The following is an 18,867-nucleotide window of genomic DNA, read 5'->3' as shown; positions in this document are numbered from 1 at the left end:
TATTACTCTCAGACTGATGGAAAATCAGAGAGAGCGGGTTATCCAATTATTATTGGAGGAACATCTTATGAGATGAATGACTTAATATATATATATATCTGGATCCTGAGGTGGTTCAGGGAACTATTGAGATTATCAGAGATTGAAGTTTGGATGCTCACTTCTCAGAATAAATGGAAAAAGTTTGCTGAATTGAAAATAGGAACATAGAGTTCCAGGTAGAAGATTGTATCTTCCTTACAAGTATCACCATGGAAAGGGGTAAGGAGTTAAGAGCAAGTTAAGCCCTAGAGTAGCAGAACAGTTTGAGTCCTAGATAGGACTAGTTAGGTTGATTTTGGTTCAACCTTATCTTTGGCACTGCCAGGTATATATAGTGTATTTTGTATTTCCACGCTGAGGACATGGGTTAAAAGAACTTGTTAACCGAGTTTTTCAGCAACTATCTTAAAGAAGGATATTTACTGATTATAATAAAGAGAATAGAAGATCGACACAAGATTTTTACGTGGTTGGGGCATTAACTAGCCTTAGTCCACGAGTCCATATATAAGTCTGTATTAGAGCTAGAATAAGCTTTTACAATGGAGTTGTTTAACTGTATTTGAGCAGAGTTTCTGCCTTCTCCCCCCTTTCTACGGTGCATTACAACTTATATTTATAGAATGAGGGGGACATCAGGTTTGGGCCGGGCCTGACCCGGGCCCATTTGGAATATGTGTACAGGGGACCTTCCTAGTAGAGGCCCGAGCAAAAAAGATATATAGTACATCAAACCCAAACCAGCTCAGGCCCAATTAGTTACCCTGAGATGCAAGCATTCTCCCGACAAAACGGCACTTTGGCTCAGACCACTTCGAATCACGAGGCAGATTCAGGGGACAAGACCGGTCAGAGTACTTGGCTGCGCAGTCCTGACACGCCAGCAGACAATCCCAAGGAGACCCTTTCTGCAGGTGAAAAGTGGGGGGACAAGACCCACGCGAAATGAGGCGGCTTCAGTGTCCTGGACGCCTGGCCCATAGCCTGGGGATGAAGCGGTCCAGGTTCGTTTACCTTGGGCCCGCTGCGTTTACTTCGGGCCCGGATCGTTCTGGGCTCGGGAGCGGGACGCGATGGCCGCGATGATCCGGGGCACTTCGGACAGTGCCGGGACCGTTCGAGCCGAATCATGAACCCGGAGGTACTTCCCGGACCCTTCTACACAGGCCCAGTCCGTAGTCCGCGGGTTGGGCCCAAATACCGAACCGGCCCCTCTGACCGTGGGCCGGGGCGAGGGCCCAAAACCCTGAGAGGAAATGGGGATAACATTTACCCCCCAAGCCTTCATCCCGGTTATCCGGGTGGAGGGTTGCACCACCCTCGCGATTCTTGCCAAGTTGCCTCCACAATTTCTGCCAGGGCCAGGAGGCTCGCGGGAAGGCAGTGGCTGGGCCAGGTTACCCAGCCCGGACCATTTGATGTACCCCGGGGACGTTTACCCTTGGCATGCTTCAAGAATAGCGACACGTGTCGCCATGTGATTGTTGCGAGGGCCTCGAAGAGTCGCCTAGGCCTCTTAAAGTCTGCTAGGCCTGGGCTAGGGTGTCAGCGCACGTCACGAGGCGTCTCATCCGCACGGGGAGAGTCATCATTGATTGGGCGGACCGTAGGATGGGGCGTCCTTTGAAATCCACCACTCCTGGACCGTCGGATCGGAGGTGCTGAGGATCCAGACCACAAAAGAGCTCATAAATGTCCTCTGCGCGATCCTCGGCCATCGGATGAAGAGGCATCTGACCGTTGGATCGGGGGCCAGCATTTGAGGGCTGATATAAAGACTCAGACTACAGGCATTCGGCATTTTTCCATTTCCGACCCAACTTAAGAGAAAGAAAAAACCAGAACGCTCGCAGAGCTTTGCATGTCCAACCTCGCCGACGAAATACTTCGCCGTTTACTAGTTCTGCGCCACCGCCTGTTTCCCAGGGCCTCAACTTTCGTTCTGCAACCTGACGGCGCTTCTCAGACTTGCCCCGCCGACGAACTGCTCTACCGGCTGTGCCACTTCAAGAACGAGGTTTTGCCGTCCTTACGATCGGACAACCGCCAGCTTCAGCCGTCGACACCACACAGTAAGTAGTTTCTGATTCTGTTGTCAATTTTGTGAACCTAGGCTCTCTAGACGCATGCACCTAGGCTCCGTGCTTTAGAATTTGCTAGGAAGGTTGCCCAGTTTGGGCGGCACCGTTTCAGATGATCCCTGGATAAGGGATGGACCGTAGTAGCCTTTCCTCCCGATCAGGGTCCCGGGGCTTTTCGGGGTCTCGGGCCTGATCCGTCGGGACTCCGAGCAGTCCTTAGGAGACTCCCTGTACCTCGACCGACTCTATTGGGTTCAGGTACTGACTGCTTGGCCTTTCTTTCTTTGTTCCCAGATCGTCACTCATGGCCACGGGCGTCACACTTCACTCCGAAGAGGAGGTTAATAGGGCCCCTGTAGTCGTTCCCGACTCCAAGACGCCCAAAGGCAACAGGTGGGAGATGGACGTAACGCCCAACCTGTTCCGGAACTACCGGATGATGCAGCTCCTGGAGACGAGGCTGGGCATCGAATCGACTCCGGGCCTATTTCACAATCGTATGGCCAGGTTAGAGGAGCGGGCGCATACGTCCATGGATGGATTCGGGGCCTGGAGTGCCGGCCACATCAGCGCGGGAGCTACGCTTCCGCTTCATGACTACTTCGTGCGGTTCCTGACGTATGTGGGGATCGCACCATTCCAACTGCTGCCACAAGCATACCGTCTGCTTGCTGGGTGGAAGGTGTTATGTGTCGCGAAAGAGATCGCGGATCCTACCCCGGCGGAAGTCCTGTACTTCTACAAGCTGGCGCCGCAGGTCAACGCCAAAGACAAGAGCCAGGACGGCTTTTACAGGCTGCAGCCGCGGAGTGGCTATCCGGCACCTACCAGTACCTGGAAGCACCCCCCGGATGTCAGGCATTACTGGTTTATGACATCCGGGTTCCTTATTGACGAGAATCCCACGCTGCTGCTAGACTTCCAGCGAGTGGGTAAGTACTTCCCCGGACCCTCTATTTCACTCCCCTTTCGTTTTCCATCTCTCATCGTATTTTCCAGGTCGCAGGTCCCTTCATCCAAACCCCCCTCACCGCCTTTCTCCTGGAAAGGAGGAGGTTCTACGCCAAGCTGACCACGGAGGAGCTGGACGTAGGGGGCTATGTCAACGACAAAAACCTCCGGCTAGTAGGGTTACTCGCGGCCACCCAGACCATTGTAGTCCCTAGCTTCCGAGGCATCCCGTTTGAGAAAAACGTCGAGGTCCGGGAGCAGCTAGCCCTTGACCACATCGCCGGGGTGGTGAGAGCGGCGCGGGCCACCGCAGCCCAACGTAAGAAGAATCAGCCCCCGGTGGAAGAGGCCACCTCGGAAGAGCTGGAAGAGCTTTTCGAAGATGCCCTACCAAACGTTGGGACTCCCGGGGCTAGCGTATCGGGGCGAGGTAACTCCCCTTTAGTCTTAATTTATGCCCCTCAAGTTGGGGATTTGGCTAGGGATAGGCTAGAGCCGCCGGGCCCCGCGTTTGGGGCTGATGGGGAGATGAGGCCCTCGTCTCCCATCCCTGTAGGATCAGAAACCCTAATGTTCCTGTCCGGGTTCCTCCAGTATGGGGGGTTTCTAATCCCGGACGACGTAGGAGACCGGATACACTCATTTGCTTTAAGGGAATTGAGTCTCGCCCGGGGCCTAGACGAGGGTTTGTCCCGGGCTTATACTTTCTTCTTACTGTTGTGCTTTCCCGTTCGGCTTATCATACTAACTTTGTTTTTCTGTATTTTTGCAGAGGATTCCAACATGTCTGACCCGGCCAGCGAGATGAGGAGGCTTATCAAGGAAAGATCAGCCTTGAAGGCGGCCAGGAGGCCAAATGTCGTGGCCGGCGCGGAGCTCCCCCCAACCAGTGAAAAACCCGGGACAACGCCCGGCCCAGGCGAGGCACTGGCCGTTGTACCATTCCGGGCCATGGAGCCGGCCGCAGACGGTCTCCCGGACCAGCCCCCGGTAATCGATTTGGAAGCGGGCGAAGCCACAAGCCGGAGCTCTGGGAAGAGAGGCCCCGGAGATGATGCCCGGGAGGGCAAACTCGGGAAGAGGCCTCGGACGACGTTGTCAGAGACAGCCGAGGAGTCACACGGGGAGAGCAGGCTAACCGCGAAGGAGATCCCTGCTCCGCCTGTCCTTCCCCTCCGCCCAACCCTTCTCGAGGAGGGGGAGTCCGCCCTGCGGGACGAGCAGTCCCGGTTGGTCAACCGGACCTGGGAGAGCGGCCGATGCTGGAGAGACGACGCTTACAAGGCCCTGATGATTCGTCGCCAGGTCGAGTTTTCAGATCGTCCCGCCGAGTTTAGCGCTCCTCAGCCGATCGTAGATCGGCTAGCTGCTGAGGTGGGCTTCCGCCCCAAGCTGGGCCAGGACATTGCCCCCATGGCCGCTGATCTGCTCGATCAGGTCGGGAGCACTATGTCTAACCTCCAGCTGAAGAGGTACGCCACGATAGCCAATCCGGACGGACTGTTCATTTCTCAGGCTCTCCGCCACCAGGCTACCGCGGTAATTTTCAACTCATGTCCTTCAGTCATTCGTTGGTGGTGACTCTTTTTTCTAACTTTCGTTTGTTCCAGGTTGCCTTGTTATCTCAGAGGAGTGCCGATTTGATGGCCGAGCTTGCCCTCAAGATGGAGACAGCCAGGCTGGAATTAGAGGCGGCTGAGAACCAGAGGGAGATCGCCAAGGAAAATCTCAGCAAGGAAAAGGCCCGCCTCCAAGAAGAGCTGGCCCGCGCGAAGGCAGAGCGCGAGGAAATTAGCCGTGCCAAGACCGGGGTGGAAGAGGAGTTGTCCCGGACGACGAAGGTTGCTGACGAAAGGGCGACTCTCTTGGAGACGGCTGCGGCACAGTCCGTCCAGGACAAGGAGGAGATCCGGGTCCTGAAAGCCCGTGTTCTTGAGCTGGGTGACTCCCTTCTTCAGGAGAAGGCGGCACACGACACCACCCGTCGGGAGAAGGAGGAGGCCGACAACTTAGTGGATGTCACCTTTAACGAGGCCATTTATATGGCCTGGTGCAAGGACAAGAACATGAACCTCCTTATCTTCCCCGATCCCGACTCGAAGCGTGCCGAGTATGAGGCCAAGGAGAGGGAGGATGCGGACCTCCGGGCGGACGCGCTGTAGGCCCTTGTCTCGGCCTCGTTTTTTTTTGTTAATTAGTTTAGCTTGTAATTTAATTTCAAACACTGCTTCTTCCTTTGGTTTTTAAAAGATTTCTCCTTTCACCATTCAGTAAGAAGTTGATGTCGCGACTAACCGATTGCAGGGGGTTTTGTCCCGGTTCCAACGGCCGGGACTGAACCCAACGACTAGTCTTTGCTCTGTTCGGGGCCCTTGGGGCTTTGTTTAACCCGGAGTGTGCTTTCCCTGGAATTTTAGGTCCTGGGTTTGTTCCGGGGTTGACCTGGTGCTTCTGTGCTCCGAGGATCAACACGTCCGGGTTGGACGGACTTTATACCCCCGGACGGTGCTCGTCCGGGTGGGACCGGCCTTGGGCTCGGTTCCCTTTCATTTTTATATTCCCGGACATCGCTCGTCCGGAGTGGGACCGGCCTTGGGCTCAGTTCCCTTTATTTATACCCCCGGACGTCGTTCGTCCGGGGTGGGACCGGCCTTGGGCTCGGTCCTCTTATTTTTATACTCCCGGACATCGTTCGTCCGGGGTGGGACCGGCCTTGGGCTCGGTTCCCTTTATTTATACCCCCGGACGTCGTTCGTCCGGGGTGGGACCGGCCTTGGGCTCGGTTCCCTTTATTTACACCCCCGGACGTCGTTCGTCCGGGGTGGGACCGGCCTTGGGCCCGATCCTCTTATTTTTATACTCCCGGACATCGTTCGTCCGGGGTGGGACCGGCCTTGGGCTCGGTTCCCTTTATTTATACCCCCGGACGTCGTTCGTCCGGGGTGGGACCGGCCTTGGGCTCGGTTCCCTTTATTTACACCCCCGGACGTCGTTCGTCCGGGGTGGGACCGGCCTTGGGCTCGGTCCTCTTATTTTTATACTCCCGGACAACGTTCGTCCGGGGTGGGACCGGCCTTGGGCTCGGTTCCCTTTATTTATACCCCCGGACGTCGTTCGTCCGGGGTGGGACCGGCCTTGGGCTCGGTTCCCTTTATTTATACCCCCAGACGTCGTTCGTCCGGGGTGGGACCGGCCTTGGGCTCGGTCCTCTTATTTTTATACTCCCGGACATCGTTCGTCCGGGGTGGGACCGTCCTTGGGCTCGGTTCCCTTTATTTATACCCCCGGATGTCGTTCGTCCGGGGTGGGACCGGCCTTGGGCTCGGTCCTCTTATTTTTATACTCCCGGACATCGTTCGTCCGGGGTGGGACCGGCCTTGGGCTCGGTTCCCTTTATTTATACCCACGGACGTCGTTCGTCCGGGGTGGGACCGGCCTTGGGCTCGGTTCCCTTTATTTACACCCCCGGACGTCGTTCGTCCGGGGTGGGACCGGCCTTGGGCTCGATCCTCTTATTTTTATACTCCCGGACATCGTTCGTCCGGGGTGGGACCGGCCTTGGGCTCAGTTCCCTTTATTTATACCCCGGGACGTCGTTCGTCCGGGGTGGGACCGGCCTTGGGCTCGGTTCCCTTTATTTATACCCCCGGACGTCGTTCGTCCGGGGTGGGACCGGCCTTGGGCTCGGTTCCCTTTATTTACACCCCCGGACGTCGTTCGTCCGGGGTGGGACCGGCCTTGGGCTCGGTCCTCTTATTTTTATACTCCCGGACATCGTTCATCCGGGGTGGGACCGGCCTTGGGCTCGGTCCTCTTATTTTTATTTTTATGCCTGGGATGACACCCCCCGCAAGTGAGCAGAGACTGGTCTATGGTCACTTGAGATAATAGCCCTGAGGCACACATTTTCATGGAAATAATAGCCCTTTATGACGTTTTGCGCACGTCATTTTCATTGTTCTACAAAAGGGAATTAGCCCTGAGGCGTACATGTTATAGCGTAAACATTAAACTCGGACGAGCCCTTAGGCTACTGGTAGTATTTTACGGAGGTGTTCTGCGTTCCAGGCTCGCGGAACCTCGGAACCATTGAGCCGCTTTAAGCGGTACGTCCCGGGGCAGATCTCTTGCTGGATCTCATACGGCCCTTCCCAATTGGGGCCCAGAACCCCTACCCCCGGATCCTGAGTGGCCGGGAAGACCCTCCGCAGGACCAGATCGCCGGTTTCGAACTTACGGCTCTTGACTCTGGAGTTGAAGTGCCGAGCGATCTTGCCCTGGTACATCTTTAACTGCACTTGCGACTTTTCCCGGATTTCCTTGATAAGGTCCAGAGATTCTTGGAGTAAGGCATGGTTCTGGGTGGGATCATACGTGTCGCGACGATGGGACGGGATGGTCGTTTCGATTGGGATGACGGCTTCGCATCCGTATGTCATTGAGTATGGGGTGTGCCCGGTTGATGTCCCTTCGGTTGTCCGATAAGCCCACAACACGCGGGGGAGCTCTTCGGGCCACTTGCTCTTACAGGCCTGAAGCTTTTTCTTCAGTGTTCCTTTCAGGATTTTGTTCACGGCTTCGGCCTGGCCACGGCGGAGAAACTCTTCACTATACCATGCCTCTCGCAGAAATCCGTGAAGTGATGGCTGTCAAATTGTTTCCCGTTGTCAGACACGATTTTGTAGGGGAGGCCATACCGACACACTATGTTGTTAACGACGAAATCTAAGGCCTTCTTGGACGTGATCGTGTTCATAGGCTCTGCCTCAACCCATTTCGTGAAATAGTCTACCGCCACAATGGCATACTTCACCCCTCCTCTCCCGGTTGGGAGGGATCCCACAAGATCGATCCCCCACACTACAAAGGGCCAGGGACTGTTCATCAAGGTTATCTCTGTTGGGGGGGCCCGAGGGATCTTCGCGTACCTCTGGCATTGTTCGCACCTGCGGACGTAGTCTATGCAGTCCCTTTTCATGGTGGGCCAGAAGTATCCTTGGCGCAGAATCTTCTTGGACAAACTGGGTCCGGCTGTGTGGTTTCCGCAAAAGCCTCCGTGGACCTCATGCATGATGGCGCCCAGCTCAGTCCTGGACACGCACCTGAGGTAAGGCATGGACAGTCCCCGGCGATAAAGTTTCCCGTCCATCATGACGTATCGGTGGGCCTGGTACAAAAGCTTCCTGGCCGCGACTCGCTCGTTCGGAACCTCCCCGGTGGACAGGTAGCGGATCAGCGGCCCCATCCATGAATTGGAGTGATCGACGGCATGGACGGTCGGAGTCCCTATGCTTGGGACGGGGAGATGGTTGACGGGGACCAGCCCGGCCAACTCGGCCTCTGCGTCGGTTGCTAACTTCGCTAATGTGTCCGCAAAGACGTTCTTCTCCCGGGGTATCTGGCGGATGGAATGCGCTGCGAACGCTTGGAGCATCTCCCTCGCTTGGGTTACGTACGCCGCCATTCGCTCTCCCTTGGTCTGATACTCCCCCGAAATCTGTCTGACTACCAGCTGAGAATCGCTGTATATTTCGAGGTTCTCCGCCCCTACTTCTCGGGCCAGACGCAAACCGGCTATGACGGCCTCATGCTCCGCATCGTTGTTCGACGCTTTGAACTGGAAACGGAGAGCGTTTTGTAGCTGATGCCCCTGCGGGGATACCAGGATGATCCCGGCGCCGGCCCCGTTCTCGTTCGATGCTCCGTCCACGAAGACTTTCCAAACGGGAGAAATGCAGGCCGCGGGGGCACTCTCTTATGGGGTGACCCCAGAACATTCGACGATGAAGTCGGCCAGGGCCTGTCCCTTAATGGCCACCCGGGGCACGTAAGATATATCAAATTGGCTCAGCTCCATGGCCCATTTCAGGAGTCTCCCCGACGCCTCAGGTTTCTGCAACACCTGCCGCAGGGGGTGGTTGGTTAAGACCTTTATCGTGTGGGCCTGGAAATAAGGCCGAAGCTTCCGGGATGCCGTCAGCAGACAGAAAGTCAGCTTCTTGATTAGTGGGTATCTAGATTCGGCGTCTAGTAATCGCTTGCTCACGTAGTACACCGGGAGTTGAGTCCTCTCCTCTTCGCGTACCAACGCGGCGCTGATGGCGTGTTCGGTTACGGCCAGGTATAAGTACAAAAGTTCTCCTTCGACTGGCTTCGCCAGGATGGGGGCCTTGGCCAAGTGCTCTTTTAGCTTTTGGAAGGCTTCTTCGCACTCGGGTGACCATTCGAACCGCTGGCTTCCCCGGAGGGCGTTGAAAAAAGGGACGCACTTGTCCGTGGCCTTGGAGACAAAACGGCTTAGGGCGGCCACTCGCCCCGTCAGGCTTTGAACGTCCTTGTGCTTCCGGGGAGAGGCCATGTTGATCAGGGCCTTGATCTTCTCGGGGTTGTCTTCAATTCCTCGGAAACTCACGATAAAGCCCAGGAACTTCCCGGATGCGACGCCGAAGGTGCACTTCTTAGGGTTTAGCTTCATCCCGTACTTCCGGATAACCGCGAAGGCCTCCGCCAAATCGCTCGAATGTTCCCGCGACGTCTTGGATTTGACCAGCATATCGTCAATGTATACCTCCATGTTTCGACCCAGCTGGACCCTAAACATTCGATTGACGAGCCTCTGGTAGGTTGCTCCGGCATTCTTGAGTCCGAAAGGCATGACGACATAGCAGTAGATGCCCTTGTCAGTTTGGAAACTGGTGTGCTCCTGATCTGCCACATGCATGGAGATCTGGTTGTAGCCTGAGTAGGCGTCCATGAAACTCAAGATCTCGTAACCGGACGTAGCATCCACCATTTGGTCTATTCGGGGGAGCGGGAAACAGTCCTTCAGACACGCTTTGTTGAGGTCCGTGAAGTCGATGCAGGTCCTCCACGTCCCGTTAGGCTTCGGTACTAAGACCGGGTTGGCCAGCCATACGGGGTACACGGCTTCGCGGATGAAGTTAATGAAAGACAGCTTCTCTACCTCCAGCTTGAGGGCCTCGGCCCTCTCCGTCCCCAAAGGTCTGCGCTTCTGGCGGACCGGGGTCGCGTTTGGGTCAATACTCAGCGCGTGGCATATGATGTTATGGTCAATCCCGGTCATATCAGAGTGGGACCATGCCATAAGATCCTGGTTTTTCTTGACTTGGGCGATAATGGCGGCCCGAATGTCTTCCGGCAGGCTTTTTCCCACTTGGATGACCCTGGCAGGGTCGGACTCGCTGATGCATACCTCTTCTATTTCGTCCATTGGCTCAAGAGTGCGTTCCTCTCCCAACCGTGGGTCCAGATCGTCTTCGTCCTGGATAGCTTGCTCGGGCGGGCGGAGTGCCGGCCCGACGGGCTCATCCCGGACCATACAAACAGGACGGGCAGAGATATGGTAACACTTCCGCGCGCTTTTCTGGTTTCCGCGGACCGTCCCAATCCCTCCGCTGCTACACGGGAACTTCATGCATAGATGGCAGATGGACGTGATGGCCCCGAACTCGACCAGGGCGGGCCGGCCAAAGATGGCGTTGTAAGCGGTTGGGCAATCCACCACCACAAAGGTGCAGAACTTGAACGATTGCTGCAACGCGTCTCCCAGAGTAACAGGCAGCTGGACCTTTCCCATGGGGAGGAGTGCGTCTCCGTTGAAGCCGTAGATGTGGGTCGGGCACGACGCCAGATCAGCCTCCGTCAGGCCAATGGTGGCAAAGGCGGATTTGAACAACAAGTTGACGGAGCTTCCGTCATCCACCAACACTCGGGACACCATCTTGTTGGCAATTTGAGCATCTATGACCAGTGGGTCGTGGTGCGGGAAATGGACGTTACGGGCGTCGCCTTCCGTGAACGTGATGGGGAGGTTCATCAGTTTGGGGCGCTGAGCAGGGGCCTGGACGAGGGCGCAGACTTCTTAGTCATGGTCCAGCTCGCTCAGATAGCGCTTTTATCATTCTTCGAAGGGCCTCCTAGGTGGGGTCCGCCTGAAATGGTCGACACGTGCCCGTCCACTCGAGGGGGCGCTGCCCCGGAAGGATAGGGCATCCCAGGACCGGGGGCCTGCGTGGCGACAGCCCCCTGAGGGGTCTGTGCCGGGAGCCCTTGCGCGTACCCTTCCTGGGGCGGGTATGCACGGGTCGTTGCCGGCGCCGCGGACTGCGCGGGATTTGCTGTCATGCCCGGGACGCCTATGGGCATCCTTACCCACTGATGGAGGTGTCTCAGCTTGATGAGGTTTTCAATTTCATCTTTGAGCTGCCGACACTCGTCGGTGGTGTGGCCCACATCTTTGTGATAGGCGCACCGTTTGCTGGTGTCTCTGGGGTTCCTCCCCCCCCCTAAACATGGGGCTAGGTTTTCGGTAATGGACCGCTCTTTCCGTAGCCAGGTAGATGTTTTCCCGGGTATCCACCAAGTTAGTGTATTCCGAGTATTGGGGCTCATAGCCCCTCTTCCCTTTTTTGGCCGATTCCGGCCGGTTCTGGCCTTTGCCGGCCCGCTTACTCCGGGAGGGATTCACGCTTGCCTCGGTTACCCCGGTCTGCGATTGCTGGGCCACGACGGGGGCCATGCTGTGCCCCGCTGGCGCGACACCATACCCGGAGAAGGGCGTTGACTGGGCCGGGGCGTACCCCGAAACGGCAGGACCGTACACCGTAGGCGTGTAACTAATGCCGAGCGCGACTACCCCCCCCCCCCCCCCGGGACGATGGGGGGCAATGCGTAGGACTGCGCGGGGAAATGTCCCGCACCTCCCGGAATCGTCTGAGGGACTGGGTGAGGGGCCGAGGGCCACCCGAAGGCCTGGATCTGGGCCTCCTCCCAGTTGATGAATCCTTGGGCCCTCCTAATAAATTCTTCTAGGGTGGCGGATTTACTGCGCTGCATGTCGTCCCAGAGCGGGGACCCGGCCCGGATTCCAGACTGTAGTGCCACCAGGCGCTGTCCGTCGTCGACCTTTGTCTTGGAGGCTTCTTCAGTGAAACGCTGGATGTAGGCCCTCAATGTTTCTGCGGGCATTTGCTTAATATTGGTGAGGGCACTGATTTGCATGTCCATCCTCATGGCGGCCACGAATTGCTTCCGAAAAGCCGACTGTAGCCCGGACCATGTTTGGATGGACCCCGGTTTAAGCCTTTTCCACCACTCTTCGGCGAGACCGCCCAACGTGATGGAGAAGCAGAGGCATTTGCCGCTGTCGCTGACGTGAGCCACGGTCATGAGTCGGTTGTACCGGGACAGATGATCCCTAGGGTCCGTGCTTCCAGTGTAGGCGGTGAGAGTTGGCATCTTGAACCCCTTGGGCAACACGGCGTCTAAGATATGTCTCGCGCACGGCTCCTTGTCCTCTTCGTCAGAGTCAGTGTCCGCGCCCTCTTGCTTGCGGACCAAGCGGTCGGTGACCTTTTTTAATGTTGCCATTTGCCCCATGAGCTGCCTGGCCGCGCTTTCCTCCAGGGGGATTCTCTCGTTCCGCCTGTCGTTTATGTCATTCCTGAGGTCGCCGTTTCGAGGAAGGATTTTTTGCTTGCGGGCCTGATCTTTCCGGGCATTCAGTCCGTCACGTAAATCTACCCAGGAAGTGTCGTCCCCGGAGCTGAGAGCGTCACGATCCTCGCGGCGGGGTCGTTCCCGATGGTTCTTGTTGACCGAGGCACTCGGGTGCAAAGACTTTTCCCTCCCGTTCGCCCTTGGGGCGGGCCGGGGCTGATCGTCCTGCGGCCGTACCCCATGCGGATCGATTGGGCGACCTCGTCCTGGGACGGGGCACACCTTCTCTTTCCTAGGTAACGGTTGTGAACGTGCCCCGGCTTTACTGACGGGGGTAGTCTTTTTCTGAGTCGTCCGTCGCTCCTTGTCCGGGACTTTCGGAGCCGTGTCGGGGGGAGGCTCTGGGAAACGGATCGGGCTGGCCCCCCTGGGGCCCTCGGTTTGCGCTTGGGGAGCGGGATGTTGCGTTTCTGGGTGCGGGCCAACTGCGGGGTTGGCCGCCGGGCCCTGCGCGGCCATCAGCGCTTGCAGGGCATGGAGAGACTCTTGCACCCGGCGGTGCGCCTTCGCCTGCTCAGCCATCCTGGCTTCCTGATCCTGGATCTGCTGCCTCAGTCTAGTCACCTCCAGGTCTTGCTGATCGTCGCGAGGGACCTCGGGATCCGCGGATTCATCATGATACTCCCCCTCGTTCTCCTCCTCATAGTACTCTTCTTCGTTTCCTACTTCGTACTCCGTCTCATCCTCGTAGTCTTGCGACTCGTCTTGGTGAGATGTCTGAGGAGGCACGTCTTCAGGCAGGTTCTGAGGGATGCGCTGAGAAGGCAGTGGGTCTTCGTTGCCCTGCTCCGGGTTGGCAGGGTCGAAGGTGGTGTTACGAGTGTTCACCATCGTAGTAAAGGCCTGACGTTGGCGCTAGCTTCCTTCAGCTCTCAATGAAAGCACCAAACTGTTAACCGAGTTTTTCGGCAACTATCTTAAAGAAGGATATTTACTGATTATAATAAAGAGAATAGAAGATCGACACAAGATTTTTACGTGGTTGGGGCATTAACTAGCCTTAGTCCACGAGTCCATATATAAGTCTGTATTAGAGCTAGAATAAGCTTTTACAATGGAGTTGTTTAACTGTATTTGAGCAGAGTTTCTGCCTTCTCCCCTCTTTCTACGGTGCATTACAACTTATATTTATAGAATGAGGGGGACATCAGGTGTGGGCCGGGCCTGACCCGGGCCCATTTGGAATATGTGTACAGGGGGCCTTCCTAGTAGAGGCCCGAGCAAAAAAGATATATAGTACATCAAACCCAAACCAGCTCAGGCCCAATTAGTTACCCTGAGATGCAAGCATTCTCCCGACAAAACGACACTTTGGCTCAGACCACTTCGAATCACGAGGCAGATTCAGGGGACAAGACCGGTCAGAGTACTTGGCTGCGCAGTCCTGACACGCCAGCAGACAATCCCAAGGAGACCCTTTCTGCAGGTGAAAAGTGGGGGGACAAGACCCACGCGAAATGAGGCGGCTTCAGTGTCCTGGACGCCTGGCCCATAGCCTGGGGATGAAGCGGTCCAGGTTCGTTTACCTTGGGCCCGCTGCGTTTACTTCGGGCCCGGACCGTTCTGGGCCTGGGAGCGGGACGCGATGGCCGCGATGATCCGGGGCACTTCGGACAGTGCCGGGACCGTTCGAGCCAAATCATGAACCCGGAGGTACTTCCCGGACCCTTCTACACAGGCCCAGTCCGTAGTCCGCGAGTTGGGCCCAAATACCGAACCGGCCCCTCTGACCGTGGGCCGGGGCGAGGGCCCAAAACCCTGAGAGGAAATGGGGATAACAGAACTCATGTGTTGAGTTATGAGAATCTGGGAACTAAAGCTAAGTTATCCTATAAGGAATAGCCAGTTCAGATATGAGACTGAAAAGAATAAGGTTTTGAGAAACAAAGTGTACCTTGAGTTAAGGTATGTTACAGAAACAGTGAGATCGAAGGAATGACCTGGGAAACTACAATCAATTGTGCGAAATTCTTATTCCAAGCTGTTCAGATAAATTTCGAGGACGAAATTTCTGTAAGGAGGGAATAGTTGTAATGCCCCAAATTTCCTAATAAGGTTTAGGACCTTGATTAGGAGGCCGGGAGGGCCATAATTGCTTTATTATGTTATTAAATGATAATATGCATGTTTAGGTGTATTAAATATGCATGTGAACCCATTTATGAGTAATTGGGTGATTTTCATATTTTGGCCATTTCGGGCATATTTGGCATATATGTGATATGTGTGTGGTGCTTTATTATTATTTGGTTATGCCAGAGTTACCCAGCACAAGACGATCTTAGGAGGTAAGCTAGTGAGAAAGTCACAACGGGATTTATTCTTGACTTGGAGTAAGTCAAGGGGTATTTAGAGCATTACCGGGTTATTGGGTAATGGGAATAAATATTTGGTGATAAATTGGGAGTTAGTAAGATTAGGGGAAAATTCTAGAGGTTTTGACTATTTTGTCCCCGGGGGTGTTTTCGGGACCCCGAGTGTTAGGATATGGTTGAGGCTACTTAAGCTTGAAGTAACCTAAAGAATAAAAAGAACGTTCTGTACATTCTCTCTCCCTCTAAGTTTCCTTTTCGTCTCCCGATCACATTTTCGAAGGTAACTTGAGTTCTAGGACTCGGATTCAAGCGAGAATCGAGGCATAGCGATCCTAGGAAAGATTGGAAGCTTATTAGCCGGAGGATTTAGTTGGAAACAACTCAATTGGAGGTCATTCAAGATTTAAGTTTTAATTTTTTAAAAGTTTTTAAGCTTGAATTGGATTTTGTGTTTTGATGTGTTTTTGGGTGATTTGAGACTTGGGTTTTATGGGTTTTGGATCATGGGGATGTTTAGGAACTTTGATTTTGGGATTTGGAGATGTTTGGATAGGCTTTTGGAAGGTTTTAAAAGTGGAAAAACGAGGAAAAGTGGCTGGTGCGAGGTTGGGCCGTGACCCTGTTCTTGGGCGCCGCGGCCTAGCTTGATGAAGGTGGAGGAGGCTCTGCCCGGGGTCGGGCCGCGACATGGTCCTTGTAGGGCCGTGGCCCTTAAGGGAAAAAAATGGCAAATGTGAGTTTTTGTGATGGGAACTTAACTCTAAGGGCCTGGGATCGATCCTACTACCTAGTTGAGTGGGATTCGATGTCCTGGAGGCTTGGGTTGGGTTTGGAAGTATTTATTTACCCATTTTGATGAGGTTTTATATCATAGTTGTGACTTTTCACTAGGGGCTTGGAATCAAGATCGTGCTTGTAACTCATTTATTGGTAACTTATGCTTGGACCAAAGGTAAGAAAATTGCACCCTGTGTATATGTGACATGCATGCCTATTTTTGATGCATGTTGGATGTTTAAATGTAATGCACGAGAAATGTGTGATTAGGACATGCTTTGTATACTGAGTATGATATTGTTCAGAGCTTAAGCCTTTTTGTTTATGCATGATCTTAGTTGTGCTAGTAATTATTGAGTAAGCGTGATGAATGCCCTGTATTCGGTTATTTGACATATGATATATGTTTGGTGGCATGGCTTACTTGTGTATGGCACTGACTTATTAGTCAGAATCGACAATGGTGTCAGATCCATCCGTGAAGCTGTGATTTACTAGTCAAGTTCACAATGGGTTGAACACTGGTCGTGTTTTACTGACCTAAGAGTCAGAAACGGCATAAGCGTCGAGGACGCAGGGCCGAATGAAGATTAGATCTAATCGATATCAACGTTGAATGACTCATATGGGGTATTAATGTTGGAAAGACCCTAAGGTCGATGAACTTATAAGCGCTTGGCTAGTCTAGGACTAGTTACTTAGAGCGAGGGCCTAAGGCCTAGGTGACTGCTTGTCACATGGCTAGGGAATAGTGTTCCATAGTTATGACTCTAGGGTCATGAGGAAGGTTATGTTGGTGACTAATCATCATGCACCTATCCTGTTTAAGCTAGTGAAAGGATCACTTATTTATAAAGGGAGCGGAACCCACCTTAGTGACTTGTACCACTGTCACTCTTTTATTCAGGGCTATCAGCCCGGTATGGTTACCGGAACCACCAGTGTTAAATCACTTATCTGATTGAGATTGACTTGTTAGTCATCCACTCAGGAGGGCAGGATTTCCTATCCTGGATACCCATAATTACGTGGATTTGTTGCCTGCTTGACTAGGGCTATTTTTGCTAGGCGTGTGCCTTATGATTTGATGACATGTTATAACTGTTCATGAGCATATTAAGTTTTCTTGCTGGGTTTCGACTCACGGGTGCTATGTGGTGCAGGTAAAGGCAAAAGAAAGCTGGACCTTCCTTGAGTTGGAGAGCTTAGGTGGCAATGTGTACATATGCAGCTGCTCGACTGCCATGGCCGAGGTTTGAAGGAAATGAACTAGGGCTTAACCATGTTTTACCACTTAGATCGGCCTGTTGTAAATATTTTCTTGCAATAGACCTTTAAATTATATTTTCGGGATCCCAATGTATATAATAAACGTTCTAATGAAACGTTATATCTTAACCAAAATTTTTAATCCCTAAACCGCTAATCATACTTAGTTACACGATTTTGGCCAAATGACTCGATTAGCGAGTTTAGCACTATTTACAAGGCACACCGTAACGGTCCCTGGAGTTTAGGGCGTTACATTCCAATCACAACATTATATGCAGAAGGACAATCAACTACTATAAAAGTAGTGAGTAATGTCCTGTTCGCTGGTATAGTTCCTACTGTGACCGGAAGCCTGATCGACCCTGTTGGCGCGAGCCCTTCGCCAGAAAAACCATAAATGGTTTGGTTGCATGGCTCCAAATCCTTCACTAAAAACTTCATCCTTTCCAGCGAAGAATTGAACAGAATATTTACTGAGCTCCATGTGTCCACTAACACCCGCTTAACCATCGTATTGACGATCTGGACGTCCACGAACAGAGGGTCTGAATGAGGGAACTGGACTTGTTGAGCGTCAAGCTCAGAGAAAGTTATCAGTTCTTCCTCTGTTCGAGCTTTCTTGGGAGTTCGCTCCTCCACATTTAGCATTTCAATGTCCTGGTTGTGGCGTAAGGTTCGGTGATAACTCTAAAAAATAGAGTTATTTTACCATATTTTATATGCTAATCGTTGCTTAGTTATTGTGTTTTTAATTGATTTATTAAGTTTTTAAGTAATTTTGAATTTATGGGGTTTATTTTGATTTTATAGATTTTTGTGTGTTTTTATAGTTATTTTATTATAATATGTTGTAGTTTAATTATTTGAAATTAGTGTTATTAAACTAAAAGTTAAAATGTTGTTTTATTGAACTTAAATGTCAAGTAAATTAAGTTTTAATAAATAAATTCATGAGATTTATGTTGTATATTTTATTAATGAAAATATTAGTTTTAATTTAATTTATGATAATTTTGCAGAATTTTTGTGGCAATTTGATGTTTGAAAATTCAGAAAAAAAAAGAATGAAAAGAAAATTGGTAGATTTGAAAAGAAATAAAAGAAAATAAAAAGCAAAAAGAGGCCACCTCCACTTGCCCCAATCCAGGCCCGCCAGCACCTACACAGCCCACGCCAGCACCAACCCACCTTCACACATCCCTGCTACTCCAAGCCCAGGCCCACCCGAAGCAACTTCCCAGCCATACGGCCCACGCTCGGCCCAACACCCCACCACGTTTGCAGCTCCTCCCAGCAGCCGCCTGGCCCAAAGCCCCTCAAGCCCAGCCGCTTAAAAACTGGCCCAGCTCCCTGCCACAGCCCCCTTTGTGCTTATTGCGCCCAACAAATGACTCTCTTGTCCCCTATGTCCAAAAATGTCACATTTTTACCCAATTTTTCCACATATTTCACCATAACATCATTATTACACCTTATAATTTACCTCTACATGTCATATTTACTTTATTTAATTAATTTAAGTTGATTATTTTAGTGCTCTCATTTTGGCTATAAATATGGAATTTCAAGACCATTTTAGGGTGCTTAATTTTTTGGGGTAACCATCATCTTTTCTACCATTCTCTCTTCCATTTTAGTGTTTTCAAGAGCATTTTCAAGTATGTATTTTATTTATTTTGTAATTTCTATTCTAGTTATGTGTTTCTAATCTTTTTCATAAGATTATTAAGATCATGATGAAACAACTTGTAACTAGATAATATTTATGTTGTATGTTGATTTCCCTTGTAATGAAACAAAGTTTATGGATTTTTCTTCTTCATATATGTCTTTCATCTTTAATATCTCATATTTTGGATTGTTAGATAATATGCATTTTGTTCTTCATTTTGCAAAACATAATATTCTTT

The sequence above is a fragment of the Humulus lupulus genome, chromosome 8 (assembly GCF_963169125.1).
Source record: "Humulus lupulus chromosome 8, drHumLupu1.1, whole genome shotgun sequence".
Taxonomy (NCBI): domain Eukaryota; kingdom Viridiplantae; phylum Streptophyta; class Magnoliopsida; order Rosales; family Cannabaceae; genus Humulus; species Humulus lupulus.
Note: the sequence above shows the minus strand (reverse complement) of the source record.